Source organism: Mus caroli, chromosome 3, assembly GCF_900094665.2.
Source record: "Mus caroli chromosome 3, CAROLI_EIJ_v1.1, whole genome shotgun sequence".
In the NCBI taxonomy this organism is placed as follows: Eukaryota; Metazoa; Chordata; class Mammalia; order Rodentia; family Muridae; genus Mus; species Mus caroli.
This window is the reverse complement of record NC_034572.1, coordinates 114,684,035-114,694,435: the sequence shown is the minus strand read 5'-3', so window position 1 is coordinate 114,694,435 and position 10,401 is coordinate 114,684,035. Positions and strand designations below refer to the sequence as shown.

The 10,401-nt window shown below is 44.1% G+C and overlaps 1 pseudogene; it reads left to right on the top strand.

The window, feature by feature from the left end:
• The first annotated feature begins 4,991 nt into the window (after nt 1-4,991).
• LOC110291914 lies at nt 4,992-7,912 on the top strand (annotated as a pseudogene).
• The last annotated feature ends 2,489 nt before the right edge of the window (nt 7,913-10,401 follow it).

The window sequence follows — 10,401 nt, the reverse complement described above, 5'->3', positions numbered from 1 at the left end:
TCACATACTTAGGAATCCCATAAAAACATTAAACTAGAAGCCACTATATATACAGACATATACACATGTACATATACACACACACAAATGAACTGTAGGATTAAAGGAGGAAAGGGACAAATATAAGTAAAATGAAAACAATAATAGAAATAAATTTAAAAAATTAAAAAGGTCTTGCCATACTATTACGAGCTAGGCAACACCAACAATGCACTGAGTTTGTTTTCTGTTGACTGTCTCCTGCTGGGTCGGTAGCCTCATTGTTTCCCCAGGGAGACTCCCTTGGAGAAAACCAAGTGTTCATTTGAAAGTGGTTATCAATTGGAGATAGCTTCTGGCTTAGGGGTCTCCATCCCACAAGTTTATCTCTCCTTTCAGCTCCAGGAACCCCTGTGCATGCTGCCTCAGTCTTTGTGAACTCGTCTGTGCACCAGTCCTGTGGATTTGGAAGACCTGTACAACTCTTTCCACCTCCTCTTTCAAAGATTCCCTGAGACCCTAGGGGAGGGATTTGATGGAGATTCAGGGATGGGTGTTCCAAGTTCTCTCATCCTCTGCATAATGTCTGGCTGTGGGTCTCTGTATTTGTTCCTATCTGCTTCAGGAGGAAGTTTCTCTTGATGATGACGGAGCAATAAGTATAGTAGAATGACTTTAGGACTCACTTTATTGCTTTCTCTTTTAGAACAGGAGTATTTGGTTTTATCTCAGGATCCCGGGCAATCTAGTCCCAGGTTCTTAGCCACTCAAGCAGTGTTGGTTATGGGTTCCATCTTCCAGAGTGGGCCTCAAGTCAAATCAGATACTGGTTGGTTACGCCCACAAACCTATGTCACCATTGTGCTAACATGTCTGGCAGGTCACCAAGTAAATCAAAGGGTTTTTGGCTGGCTCGGTGTTTGCATTTCTCCTTTGGTACCATCTCGAGTAGCTTCCTGTACCGCAGATGCCAGCATGCAGTGGTGAAGGCTCCAAGTAGGCACTGGCTGGACTTCCTCATGCTCAGTGGACATTTTCATTAGGTGCCAGTGTTATGGATGGTGATCTGTGAAGGAGACATGTTGTGCTGGATTTTCACATTGTTTCTGGTGTACCCTGGGAGGTGATATCAGAAGAAGTTTGTGTGTTAACTTTCTTTTTCTTCCTTCTTCTTTCTGTTCTCTCTCTCTCTCTCCACCCCCCCTCCCACACTGGACAAATATGCTCTATCACTATATTTTATCTCTAGCCAAAAGAGATTTTCATAAACATTTAATGTGCTCTGAGTATATGCCCTCTCTACTGTTTCCCTCCCCCTCCCTCCCCTAGATTATTTTACTTCTATATTCCTGTACCTACATGGTTATATATTTTTTTCCAGGAACCATAAACAAGAGAAAACATGGTATTTGCCTTTCTGAATTTAAGGTAGTGAATTTTTAATACTTAAAAAAAAAAAAAAGACTCGACTCTACAACTTCCTGCTTTGCTTACTCAGCCTAATCTCAGATAAATTTCATCCGGGAAGTCAGTGATTTGGTTCCTACTTTTCAGTTCATATTACTTGCTGACGGTTGCAGAAGCTGGGAGCAGCTGAGGAGAGGTTCTTAAAGATAATGTTGAAAGTGTGGAGTGCACATATTTCTCTCTAGTCGTTAACATTTCAATAGGCCAAGAAAGCCACTCCATGGGAAGGAACTGCTGCCAGCAGTGATTCTAATGGCACCAAGCTTAAGTCCTGCCTCAACATTTCCATTTGCTGCGTTTCCTATCCTGATGTCTGCTTAGATAGCACAGTGTCAAAGGTTAGACAGCTTCTTATCCTTATAATTAGTGTTGGGGACTGACTGAGAGAGAATAGGACAGGCTGGCCATGTGAGGCAGTCATATTCCTACGTTCCTATTATTTGAAGTGTGATCTAACGCTTTAACGTCGGTAAACCTCTGTTTTCTCGCCCACGAACAGAGAAATGTTAATGTGTAGATAACAAAATTTGAAGATTACATGAGACAACACTCTCTTAAATGCACTTGCAAACTCTGGGTGCACTAGTTGTGTGTAGCGACTGATTCTTAGGGTGCCCGACAGAGAGCATTGCTGAGACGAGAGGCTCAGGCAGGCAGGTGCATTTTAAGCTGGTCAGGGCTGCATCCGTCAGCAGGTAAATATTTTAATATCAGTACTAGCTACTGGCGAATCATAGAGTCAGGCTCCTCCTTGCTCCCCTAGACATTTAAGTACAGTTGGAAGGAGCAGGGAATCTGTCCCTCACTTCCGGAGAGTGGCTGAGATGCCCTGACGTCTGTGGTATGAGCTAGATCTCTCCTTTGACGGACTTGGAAAGACAAAATTTCCTTTTGTAAGAGATGTCCCGGCTATCCCTTGAGTCATTAAGAAGTTGTTGGATAGTCTTTCAGGGTGTACCCATAGACAAAGAGACAGACCCTCCTGGATTCACATCGGTTCTATGAATGCCCACCTGCCAATAAGAACATTTAAGGTAGGTGCAGTTAGCATGCAGATAACATCTCCCTCCCCTCCCCTTTTCTTGCTTTCCTTTCATTAAAGTGTTACCCAAAGTAATTAAGTCACAAGGAAAATAATGCCCTCTAAATAATTTCTTGAATCAGTAAGTTAGGCCATAGTACTAAAGCTATTGAAAATTCAGACTGGAGAGCTGACACCGTGGTAAGAGCTCTGTTGCTCTTGCAGAGGACCCAGGTTCAGTTCTCACAGTGACAGGGTGTCTCACAACTTTACTTCTAGGTGATCTGATGTCCCCTTCTGACTTCCATGGTCACTAGGCACACACATCAGAGGACATACATTCAGAGAAACTATTCATACACTTAAAAAGAGTAAATCCTTAAAAAAAAACTTTTTAAAAAGTTAACAAAAATTCTAAACCGGTCTGGAGATCTCTGGTTCAGCGGTTAAGAGCATTGGCTGCTCTTCCAGATGTCCTGAGTTCAATTCCCACCAACCACATGGTGGTTCATAACCATCTTTAATGGGATCTGATGCCCTCTTCTGGTGCGTCAGAAGACAGGTACACTGTACTCACATACATAAAATAAATAAACAAGTCTTTTAAAAAACAATTCAAAACCATATCTACTTCCAAATTTAGCACAGCAAATGCCTTACTAGAAAATTTCATATCATCATGTTTTTTAAAAAAATGAGTAGCAGTTCCTCAAATATAAGTATAAACCTAGGGTTTTGGTACCAGATGTGTAAACTAAGGACATGACAGTGCCAAGGTGTGGTTGAGGGGAAGGTTTTACTGTAAACATGAAGGAGAGAGTGTACAGCCAGAGGCATCTGGAAAGGATCAGAGCAGGAAAATAATGTAGTAGATAAAACACAGCCGGTAGACTGGACCAGGGCAGGAAGGAGGGAGGGAGAGAGAGACAGAGAGAGAGAGAGAGAGAGAGAGAGAGAGAGAGAGAGACAGAGAGACAGAGAGACAGAGAGAGACAGAGAGACAGAGATACAGAGACAGAGAAAGACATAGAGAAAGACACAGAGAGAGGACCAAGAGAAAGAAGAGAGAGAGAGAAGAGAGAAAGATAGACACATACACAGAGAGAAAGAGAGAGATAGAGAGAGAGAGAGAGAGAGAGAGAGAGAGAGAGAGAGGCAGGCTAGTGCAGGACCTACAGAGCAGGATTATGTGGGAATGAGAAGCTGGGGACGGGAAGCCTGTGAGCTGCAGAATTTTACGGCAGGAAGGAGGTAAAGAAGAGAGCCAGGGTACTGAGTGAGCCTGGAGGCTGTGCTTCGGTATACTAACCACAAACCACCATTTGTCCCTTCTGACGAATGGCTTCTTCCATAGAGGGGAATGGGCACCAGAATTTGGAGGAGTATTTGGACCTGTCAATACATTTTAACTTGAAGGCAGTTTATTGAATTAACATCACTTTGGGGAGCGAGGAGTGCTTGGTACTTTTTGAAAGGGGAAAAAAAGTTGTAATTTTTCAGTTACATTTCAAATTTGGTTTTTCCCAGACCCATGTTTTTGGATGAAAAAAATTTTGTTTGATTTGTAAAATTGTATTGATTGGCTGAGTTTAAGTACCATATTTATTTTGGTATTAAAAGTTGAAATCAAAGCTGGGCATGGTGACGCACTCCTTTGATCCCAGCACTTGGGAGGCAGAGGCAGGTAGATTTCTGAGTTCGAGGCCAGCCTGGTCTCCAGAGTGAGTTTCAGGATAGCTAGGGCTATACAGAGAAACCCTGTCTCGAAAAAACAAACAAACAAAAAAATTGAAATCAATAGTCCATAAGATACACAAAAACAAAACAAAACCCAGGAGCCTTGTAGCCTCTCTGCCCTCTGTGCTTTGCTTTAAAGGTCTGATTTCAACCACAAGGTCAAATACTCACATTTGAGAGCAAGGGTAGTGATTCACTGCACCATTCCAGAAATTCATTTTCTGTGTATGAGTGTGTGCACGTGTAAGTGCATGCATGTGCCTATGTGTGATGGACACATGTGTGCAGTGTACCAGCACTATCAGAGCTTTGTAGCAATTTTCTTTCCTCAGTTAAAACTCCTACACTATGGCCTTATTCTGGAAGTGAGTTGTAGCATCAACTTTTAAAAGCAATTCAACCCAGAGGCTATATCTCACTATATCTCATAGAGGCCATAGCTCACTATGTAGCTTTGACTGTCTGAGAGCTCACTATGTAGACCAGGCTGGCCTCAAACTCATAGAGATCTGCCTGCCTCTGCCTCCCAGATGCTGGGATCAAAGGCGTGCACCACTATGACTGGTGACTTAACTGTTTTAATAACAACTAACATTAACTAGTATAGTACTAAAACATGACACCCTAGCTACAGGAGGAAATATTTCATAATTCTAGCTTGGATCAAATACCATGCAGTTTCTTTTGTCAATATGGGACATAAGGATACATAGATTTGTCTCTCTGCTCCTCCCTGTTCCAGAGACAGCTGCATCTTCTTGTGCAGTGCCAGCCTCATCCTGTAGACATGACGGTGAAGGTTCGTGTGAATGGGTTTGGCCTTATTGGGAGCCTGGTTACAAGGGCTGCCGTCTGTTCTGTAACTGGCCAAGTGGAGATTGTTGCCACCAATGACCCCTTCATTAACCTCGACTACATGGTCTACATGGTCCAGTTTGACTCCATCCATGACAAGTTCAAGGGCGCAGTCAAGGCTGAGAATGGGAAGCTTGTCATCAGTGGGAAGCCCATCACCATCTTCCAGGAGCGAGACCCTGCTAACATCAAATAGGGTGATGCCGGTGCTGAGTATGTCGTGGAGTCTACTGGCGACTTCACAACCAGGAAGAAGGCTGGGGCCCACTTGAAGGGTGGAGCCAAAAGGGTCATCATCTCTGCCCCTTCTGCTGAAGCCTCCGTGTTTGTGATGGGTGTGAACCATGAGAAATACGACAACTCACTCAAGATTGTCAGCAATGCATCCTGCACCACCAACTGCTTAGCCCACTGGCCAAGGTCATCCATGACAACTTTGGCATTGTGGAAGAGCTCATGACCATGGTCCATGCCATCACTGCCACTCAGAAAAGTGTAGATGGTCCCTCTGGAAAGCTGTGGCTGTGGGCTGCCGAGAACATTATCCCTGCATCCACTGGTGCTGCCAAGGCTGTGGGCCAGGTCATCCCAGAGCTGAATGGGAAGATCACTGGCATGGCCTTCCATGTTCCTACCCCTAATGTATCCATTGTGGATCTGACATGCCGCCTGGAGAAACCTGCCAAGTATGATGACATCAAGAAGGTGGTGAAGCAGGCATCTGAGGGCCCACTAAAGGGCATCCTGGGCTACACTGAGGACCAGGTTGTCTCTTGCAACTTCAACAGCAACTCCCACTCTTCCACCTTTGATGCTGGGGCTGGCAATGCTCTCCATGACAACTTTGTCAAGCTCATTCCCTGGTATGACAAAGAATACAGCTACAGCAACAGGGTGGTGGACCTCATGGCCTCAATGGCCTCCAAGGAGTAAGAAACCCTGGACCACCCACCCCAGCAAGGACACTGAGAGCAAGAGAAAGGCCCTCGATTGCTGAGGGGTCCCTGTCCCAACTTTGTCCCCAACACTGAGCATCTTCTTCATATTTTCCATTCCAGACCCCCATAATAATAGGAGGGGTCTTTGGAGCCCTATTCTATTGAATGCCATAAATAAAGTTTGCTGCACTGCTCCCCTCCCCAATTACATAGATTAACCCAGCAAGTGACTTCTAGACTAGTTCCAAAGATGCCCTGTTGAGGTTTGTTTATTTATTTATTGATTGATTTATTTTGCTATGAATTGTAATGCTAAACCCTGACCTCCAAGGCCTGGTTGCCCCCAGATGAGAGAATCTCATGTACACCAAGTGGTTCTATGTGATCTTGATCCTTTATTTAAAACTATTGGTTGAATAAAGATGCATTCAGCCTATAGCTGGGCAGCAAGGAGATAGGAGAGGTTTTGGTTCCTGGGCTTGAGGTCTGTGGCAGGAGGTCAGGAAGAGAGAGAGAGAGAGAGAGGAGAAGGTGGAGAGAGGAGAAGACACTATGGGGTGATGAATCATGAAAACATGGCCATGAGGGCTGGCCAGTTGGAGTAAGAGTAGCCCAGGAGGAACAAGGCAAGTCATAAATTGGGGTTATTGGTAGGGAAGTACACATAATAATATAGAGGGTATATATCTGCCCAGCTCTAGTGCATAAGGCTTACTGTAAATAAAAAAGTTGTATGTCTTTTATCTGGGAACTGAATGATCAAGGTGGGGTGGAAACCACTGGCTGAGATTAAATAATTACTATAACAATGTCTGTCTTAGTTAGGGTTTTATTGCTGTGAACAGACACCATGATGAATGCAAGTCTTGTAAAGGACAGCATTTAATTGGGGCTGGCTTACAGGTTCAGAGGTTCAGTCCATTATCATCAAGGTAGGAACATGGCAGCCTCCAAGCAGGTATGGTGCAGGTAGAGCTGAGAGTTTAATATCTTCATCTGAAGGCTGTTTGATAGCAGAATACTGACTTTCAGGCAGCTAGGATGAGGGTCCTAAAGCCCACACCCACAGTGACACACCCACTCAAACAAGGCCACACTTCTAATAGTGCCACTCCCCGAGCCAAGCATATACAAACCATCACCATGCCCAAATTCCATACGATGTATAAGTTCTAATAACCACGTTAAGGTCATTTATATACATATGGAAATGACACAGTGACTGGGAACAACGATTCACATGTGAAATGTGAGAAGTTTGCCTTTTCTTACCAGTCCTGTACATTGCTGCAAGGCTTTGTGTGGAGAAAAGCCACTGAATCCTTTGCTCATTGCACATTGTTCTGAATGTGAATCAAGTCAAGACTTGGATAGCGATCTGCTTGTTTAACATTGCTGTGTGTCAGTATGTTGATATGTTCAAGCGATAAGGAAATGGACTGAAGAAAATCACGGTGGAGGTGGTGAGAAGCATGCACCCTAACCTGCTTGGTTATATGCTCTATGAAAGCACTCAATCAGTTGTCTGCGTGTGCACGAGTGTGTGGTGTGTGGTGTGTGTGTACGTGCGCGCGCTCGTGCGTGCAGAAGCCAGAGGTTGATACCAGGTGTCTTCTTTAATCTCTTCCCATCTTAATTTTTAACATAAAGTCTCTCATTGAGTGACTCTACTTGCTGCTTGAGTTAGACTGACTTGTGCAATACACTCCAGGAACTCTCTTGTTTCTGCCAGCACAGAGCAGGGGTCATAGGTGGGTGCTGCCATCCTGCTCATCCTGTCCAGGTCTTTAGATGAGCGACATAAGCACTGTGTTGATTGACTCGGCTCCCCAGTTCCCATCATTCATTCATTCATTCATCCATCCCTGGTTTAGCTTACATTTGTAATCTTTTTGTATTCCAGGCACTGTTCTGAGAGTTGGACATACAGCTAAAGATGCCATAGAAATAACTCCTGCAACTCTCAAAATCTCCCTGTTGTGATTGTAGACACACATGGTCTGGCAAGTGACAAGGGTCCTAAACTCAGATTCAGAGGGAGTATGGGATTCACGCCTTAAGAATGAAGGGGATGCTGGGGGGTACGGGTTGGCTCAGTGGTTAAGAACACTTGCTGCTCTTGCAGAGAACCAAGGTTCTATTCTTACCACCCACATGAAAGCTCACAACCATCTGTAACTCCAATTCCAGGAAACCTAACACTGTCTCCTGGGAGATCTGACATCGTTTTCTGGCCTCGTCAGATACCAGGCATGGCAGTGGTACACGTACACACCTGTAAGCAAAATCATCATATACATAAAATGAACACACATATATATGTGTGTGTGTGTATATATATATATATATATATATATATATATACACATGTGTGTGTGTATAATGTGTTATTATTATGTATGAACAAATGGAGATTAGAGCACAACCTTTGGACTACACCCAGGTCACTAGGACTGTGCAGAAAATTTGTTCAACAGCTGAGCCATCTTTGTTCAGAATTAAGAAAAATCTGTCTCATCAAGGCAGAAGCAGAGGGAGAGGGAGCAGACACAATGTAAGATGTTAGTAGGCGATAAGAAAGAATGTATGAAGGGAGTTTTTCTTTCTTTTCTTTTTTATTCTTGACTTCTTCCCACTAAAAGGAGAACAACATAAGCAAGTGAAAACCAACAGCAAAAGACAGAGACATTCCCACTAAAGAACTATTATTTTGATTCAGATTGTGATTTAAGAACAAAACAAAACAACAAAGCAATTACATCTTTGTTCCACTGCTGGGAAACACATGGTCCCTGGGAGACATGGTCCCTCGGAAACACAAGGTCCTTCGGAGACACGGTCCCTGGGAAATACATGGCTCCTGAGAAACTCTTGAGAAGCAGGCAGGGAGGCTCCTCTAGTCCTGTGGTTTCCTGCTGCTGATCAAATGTGTTGGCTTTCAAGTCCTTGCTCTCATGCTACACTGCAATCACCAATCACCAAGGAGCTTGTGTCACAGACTATAGCTTCCTAAGAACCTGGTGGCGCCATATTTGGTGAATCAGAAGCCTCTCCACACAAGCTTGTTGAGGAATGCTGGCAGAGGGCTAACACCCAGATCCCAACATCGTGGAATTGGTATTATGAATATTGGCAGACACAAAACTTCACATTTAGTCTCTCTTCCCTTCCTTTCCTCTGTCATGGAAAAGCCTGTACCATAATGTTGAAAACAGGTTTTTCTAGGTCCTCTCCAGTGTACCTCCACACGCCTAGCAGGATTTTCTTTTGTTGCTCCATTACAGGAGGGCTCATGGCCCAGATAGATTAGAAGCCCAACTCCTAGAGGGCAGGGAAGACCATATTTTATTTACTCATTGTGGTGAATTGAATATAAATGGCATCCAAAGGCCCATTGGGAGTGGCACAGTTAGGAAGTGTGGCCTTGTGGGAGGAAGTGTGTCACTGGAGGCGGGCTTTGTGATTTCTGATCCTCAAGCCAAGCCCTGTGTCACTTTCTCTTACTGCTTCCTGCCAATCCAGATGTAGAACTCTCAGCTATGTCTCTATCATCATGTCTGCATGCATGCCACCTTGCTTCCTACCGTGACAATAGTGGATTAAACCTCTTAAACTGTAAGCCAGCCCCAATGAAATGTTTTTCTTTATAAGACTTGCCTTGGTCTTGGTGTCCCTTCACAGCAATAGAAACCCCAACTGAGACAGATTGTTCACGGGTTGGCTTTTTTTCTTTGTCCTTATTTGGTTGAAAGGGCAAGACGCTCCCTCAATCTCTCTGGTAAGGACATAAATGTCATTTGTGAGGGCTCTACGCTGATGACATGGTCACCTCCCAAATACCACCACATTCAGGTCATGGACCCAGAGAGGACACAGACCTTGAGACTAGAGCATGGGAAGCCACAAGATGCAAATAAACAGAGTGATTTCAGATAGTGGTGTATGCTGTGAGAAAATGAAGGCAGACCAGTAAGCTAGGGATCTGGGTGGTGGGGGACATGGGAAAGAAAAGTGCTGGGTCCAGAAAATTATGTGACAACTTAATCTCATGACCAGCATTGAACTTGATGTGACAAGTACAGCCATTTGCTTCCTCGTGGCATTGCCCTTTCTCTATAATAAAGAAATGATAAGAGTAGATGATACTTAATTTATTCTTCAATATCTAGGTGAATCCATGGTCTCTCTGATTAAACATGGTATTGTTCATATTTCCTTTAACTGTGACATTCATGGACTGAGATCCAGCCAACAGCATCGGACTGGATGTATGAGGACATGGCGGTTGGAACATCTCAGGTCACCAAGAACTGCACAAAACTGAGGATCAAGCTAGAACAGGGCCATCTCCTGAACATAGACACCATCTCCAGACCAGAACATGTGAGACAGGAGCACATGTGT